Genomic DNA, 6,083 nt, shown 5'->3' on the forward strand with positions numbered 1-6,083 from the left:
AAGAGACAATACAATAAGTGTCAGGGGCCCGAGACTGTTCAACTGCCTCCCAGCATACATAAGGGGGATTACCAATAGACCCCTGGCTGTCTTCAAAGAAGGCTCTGGACAGGCACCTAAAGTCAGTACCTGGCCAACTGGGCTGTGGTTTGTATGTAAGTTTGCGTGCAGCCAGCAGTAGGAGCCTGGTTGATCAGACCCTGGTCCTCCACAAGGCCTGGTCTCTGACCGAGCCACGGGGGCATTGACTCCCGGAACCCTCTCCAGGTAGTGTGTGGCATAAGACAGTTAATAGTTTTTATGGGGGGGAATGAGGCTTAGGCTAGGGTATGTAGGAGAGGAGGGAAATTGTTTTCCGGTAAAAGTAAGCCATAAACGGATGCATGATGTCACATTGTTTACAAGGTTTATAGATGGGGTTGTAAAAGAATGCTAGGATGTTGGGGAGAAGTGTTTGGTTGAAAGATAAAGAATTTAATGTATAGTAGGAGTTGTTGCAGTCAATTTTTGCTGATGACATTTTACTTTTGGGAGATTCTGAAGAGAAGTTGCAGAGGTTGGTGGATGAATTTGGAAGAGTGTGAGTGTGAGTGAGTGAGTGAGTGTGTGAGTGAGTGTGTAAGTGAGTGTGTGAGTGAGTGTGTGAGTGAGTGTGTGAGTGAGTGTGTGAGTGTGTGTGTGTGTGTGTGTGTGTGTGTGTGTGTGTGTGTGTGTGTGTGTGTGTGTGTGTGTGTGTGTGTGTGTGTGTGTGCACGCGTGTGTGTGTGTTCATGTATTTGGGAGTGGATTTGTCAGCTGACAGGTCCATGAAAGATGAAGTGAACCGTAGAATTGATGAGGGGAAAAAAGTTGAGTGTGAAGACAAAGAATGTTATACCTGGAGGTAAAAAGGGAATGTATCAGAGTATGTGAAGCATGAGTTTTGAATGTTGCATTAAGGAGGAGACTGGAGACAGTAAAGGTGTTGTGTCTAAGAGCAATGTGCAGTGTGAATATTATGCAGAGAATTCATAGTTTAGAAATTAGGAGGAGGTGTGGGGGTTACTAAAAGTATTATCCAGAGGTCTGGATAATACTTTTAGTATTATCCAGGTGGTTTGGATATTTAGAGATGATGGAACAAAATAGGATTACTTGGAAGAAAGGCAGCAGGAAGGCAGGTGCACCTCTGGCAAGACAATGATAGGGTGAGTGATGGTCAAGGTGTTTCTTCCTTTTTTGGGTCACCCTACCTCATTGGGAGGCAGCCGGTGTGTTAGATATAAAAAAAAAATGCATGAGTTGATTGGTATGCAGGAAATAGCTGAAATTATCTCACCTGTTTATCATACCTGTTACTCCCATGGTGATAAATAATTGATATATAAACAGTGTATACTGTGGTGACTCTATGACTTCAATCACAGATATTATCATGGTGATGTCACAAAATTATCCCTTTACTTCATTTTAATTAGTGTATCTTTCACACTTTATTATCAATCAATAACATACTTGACATTTGAATAAATACACTGAGGTAAGTAAATGATTGCTAAAGGCATAGTAATATGTAGTTAAAATGAAATTATCAGAGATTAGCCTTTATTTACTGCACTTTAGATAGTTTGCCTTAAATTTATTCAGTGCTAAATGATAAATACAGCAATATGCCACAATTTTTTAGTGTTGAGAGAGAGTGTTAATAAATCACATGTTAATTGACAGTCTCCTGTATTTGTTTTCAAATCATAGGTAAACTTTACTGACATTCCAACAGTCATAAAAAGTATTTTGTATGCTATTTGGATATTTGATTTATTAATCTGGTACTCAGTGAGTGAATAGGAGGCCCACACTTGTATTTTATTATGTGAACCTCCAGCAATTATTCTGAGAAGCTAATGTGCCCTTTAATTATTTTCTGATTTATGTACAATACATTGAATCTAAGTGTAACCAAGATTCTGTTTCATATTTATTTCTCAAAAATTTTTATTAATATTTATTATATTTTGTTCCCCAAATATTTTGATTTGAAAGAATTTTGTCCCTCAGGTCTTCTTTTATAACATATTTTAAACTTTATCCAGTTACATGTAAAAACAGTTGTAGTGCTTAGTTATCTAAGAATAGTAGCTACTATCAAATTGTTTTGTGCACTTTTTATGTAATTAGTATTAGTTTATAAAGATCTGTCTTCTCTATGTACAGTAACAGCAAATTAAGTTTGCAAACTGGAGAAATGACGTACAGTATCTACAGCAATGTTAATTATGTACTTGTACATTTTATCTTTATCTTTTAGTAGTTTCTAAGATTAAGGATGTCCTTAATGATTTATAATTTTCTATTGTGATAATTCCTTTATTTTGCAGGTTGGTTGATTCATTGTAGCTTTATAGGTCCTCAGTCTTGCTTGTGTCCCTACACCCCATTCATGAATCTGTAATATCTGGTGCTCCTACACAAACAATCTGCACATAGGGGAGTGTGGAACTTACAACGACGTTTCAGTCCGACTTGGACCATGTACAAAGTCATCAAAAGCTCCTCCCTCCTATGTGAGGGTTGTTTGTGTATTGTTCCAATCACAGTATTGTGCCTTTTTGTTCTTTCTGGTACTCCTATATTCTATTCTTGAATATGTAATATCTGGTACTACAATCCACTCTTAATCTGTAATGTCTGGTACCTCTACACCCCACTCTTGAATCTGTAATATCTGGTACTTATGCACCCCACTCTTGAATCTGTAATATCTGGTACTTATGCACCCCACTCTTGAATCTGTAATATCTGGTACTCCTACACTCCACTCTTCCCTTCTGTTATATAAGAACATAAGAAAGAAGGAACACTGCAACAGGCCTACTGACCCATGCGAAGCAGGTCCATGCCACCCCCTGGCCTAGAACAATGACCACCTAGTCAGGTCACTTCCACTTAAGGAAAGAGCACAGCACCAAACCTCACCCACTCATGTATTTATCCAACCTATTTTTAAAGCTACACAAGGTCTTACCTTCTATGACAGTACTCAGGAGTTTGTTCCACTCATCCACAACTCTATTACCAAACCAGTGTTTTCCTATGTCCTTCCTGAATCTGAACTCTTCCAACTTGAAATCATTGCTGCAAGTCCTGTCTTGGCTGGATATTTTCAGCACGCTGTTTGCATCTCCTTTATTTATTCCTGTTTTCCATTTATACACCTCAATCATATCCCCCCTAATTCTACGCCTTTCTAGAGAGTGCAGATTCAGGGCCCTCAGCCTATCCTCATAGGGAAGATTTCTGATACATGGGATCAACTTTGTCATCCTTCTCTGTACATTTTCCAGTGCATTTATATCCATTCTGTAATATGGTGACCAGAACTGTGCAGCATAATCTAAATGAGGCCTAACCAAGGATATATAGAGTTGAAGAACAACCTGAGGACTTCTATTATTTATACTTCTTGATATGAAGCCAAGGATTCTGTTAGCATTATTGTGAACACTTATGCACTGTTGTCTTGGTTTCAGATTACTGCTAACCAGTATTAAGATCTACACTATTCAGTTTATAAGTGGCATGGTTATTGTCCTATCCAACATTTAGCACTTTGCATTTGTCTATATTAAACTGCATCTGTCACTTCTCTGACCACTGCATCAGTCTAATCAAATCATCCTGGAGTGCACTAATGTCCTCAATAGATTGAATTGGACAGCCTATTTTGGTGTCAGCAAATTTACTTATGTCACTATTTATTCCCTTATCTATATCGTTTATGTAAATTGTGAACAACAAGGGGCCCAACACTGACCCCTGTGGAACACTGCTTGTGACGTGCCCCCATTCTGATTTCTCCCCATTTATGCAAACTCTTTGCTGCCTATTTGTCAACCACGCCTCTACCCTGGAAAAAATTTCTCCTCCTATTCCGTGTGCCTTAAGTTTCCTCAAAAGTCTCTGATGTGGAACTCTTTCAAAAGTTTTACTGAAGTCTATATACACAATATCATATTCATTACCACGATCTACCTCCTCAAACACCTTACCGAAAAAAGATAGTAAATTCGTAAGACAGGAATGCCCCTTAGTAAAACTGTGTTGAGATTCACTTATCAATTTATACCTATCAAGATGGCTATGAATTGCCTCGGCACCTATTGATTCCATATGGTACTCTACTCTCTCCAATAACTTAAGTTATAATTTCTTACTTTACTACTTGCTTGTCAACTTACTCATATTAATGCGCTCTTTTTGCCATCTGTGCGTTATTACTAGTCTAGAACACTGCCTACTTGGTATGTTATAGTTAAGAATTCTCTTTGATTATTTTCTATGTCGGTCTTACTCTTACTAGTTATTTGCAGACCTAAGGGTGAATCATCTTATTCATGAATTAATAATAATACAGGTCCGCCATCACAAATCTGGCAATCAGTTATTCGGTTCCTTCAGTTATTCGGCACTAATTTTGGCTAGCATAATTTCAAATTTCCAGGGTCGCCACACCAACCTGTTGGTACTGTTTGGTGGCGGTACTTGCTGCATAAGTCATTCCAATTTCTTTTTCTCCATTTATTGTTTTAACCTGCTTACTTTTAGCCCTAGCCATGGTTCCAATGAATAAAAGAAATGCTTGTCGTTGTGTAAAGCACTGACACAGTACATTATCCATTAACCCCTTGATTGCCGCAACCCCCAATCCTGAGGTGTTTCCTGGTGTCGCAAAATTTAAAAAAAAAAAAAACTATTTTTTCTTATGAAATGATAGAGAATCTTTTTCCGATTGTAATGATACCAAAAAAACGAAATTTGATGGAAAACTGACAGAATTACGCTCTCGCGAAGTTAGCGACCTCGGTGATATTTACAAATCGGCGATTTCGCCCACTTTGAGCCCTATTTTCGACTAATTCCATTGTTTCAGTCGACCAAATTCATAGCTATTTCTTTAGAACTCCATTTTTTTCTATCAATTGAGTACAAGAAACTGCCCATTTGCCAATTTCAACTACCCAATAACGTGGTCAGAAATTTGCAATTTCGCCAATTTTACGAAAATTAAAAAAATATGACAATTTCAAAATAAGGTCCAGAATGAACAATGTAGACATTCCTGGCTCTAAAAATAACATTTTCTTTGTTCATCACTCATGTCTCCAGGCCCCTCTGATATTACTCTTGCTTTCTATTTTGAATTTTTATTCAAACAAAAAATAGAAGATTTACTATTATGCAGACTGCTGCAATACTGTAATAATTGTATAAATAACATCAACCCATTCATGACTGCATATTAGAATGGCTAGTTGGACATGTATTGGACAATGACATCATTTGTTTACTTTTGAAAATTGGCAAAAATTAAACATTTCCCCTACTTTGAGCTCCATTTTCAGCTTCTTTTTATAGTAAAATCAATCAAAATTACCTCTATTTCTATAAAATAATTTCCATTCTATCAAATGAGACCAAGAAAACAAGAATACAACCATAAATACTATACAAAAATAGACCACAAAGTCGGCATTTTAATTAAAAAAACGGTCGGAGATTTTTTTTTCTCATTATGCACTGCGTGCTCCTGGATTTTTTTTATATGGTGCACACTGACCACACAGACCCATTCTCTCACATGTGGGCCTACCAGCTTTCTCCTCTATGATTTGAAGCCGCTAGAATTTATGAGTATATATACGTCAAACACGGTACCTCGTAAGACGTATATATACGGCCGTGACAGTCAAAGGGTTAAAGATAAGGTGGCTTTGAAGCCACTGTCGGTTGCCATGAGCTCAGTCTCATGAAGCAGGAGAATATGCTTTATTATTACGCTAATATCAACAGTACAGCTTATTTGCCTATCACAATTGATCTAATATGACATAAGAAACAATATAAATAACATAAAACATGTTAAATACTCCAGAATGAATAATAATTGGCATAACACCGAGCAGTTCGACGGAGGTATGAAGAGGATATGGTATACAAATACCATTCTCCTATCCCTGTCTTGGGGGCTTATATTAGAGAAAACAGAGTGTAGCACAGGGCTAACTGTGATATACATTCGTACTCCACCATAAACCTGAAACAAA

General features: G+C 37.5%; 1 long non-coding RNA gene across 2 annotated transcripts in view; it reads left to right on the top strand.

The window, feature by feature from the left end:
• Nucleotides 1-1,152: 1,152 nt before the first annotated feature.
• The window catches only part of LOC128700177 (uncharacterized), a 47,890-nt gene continuing 42,959 nt past the window's right edge, over nucleotides 1,153-6,083 (top strand). For both annotated transcript variants that reach the window (XR_008408731.2, XR_008408732.2), the window contains exon 1: nucleotides 1,153-1,519. This is a non-coding gene — a long non-coding RNA (uncharacterized lncRNA). The remainder of the gene's footprint in view (nucleotides 1,520-6,083) is intronic.

Source organism: Cherax quadricarinatus, chromosome 20 (genome assembly GCF_038502225.1).
Source record: "Cherax quadricarinatus isolate ZL_2023a chromosome 20, ASM3850222v1, whole genome shotgun sequence".
Lineage (NCBI taxonomy): Eukaryota > Metazoa > Arthropoda > Malacostraca > Decapoda > Parastacidae > Cherax > Cherax quadricarinatus.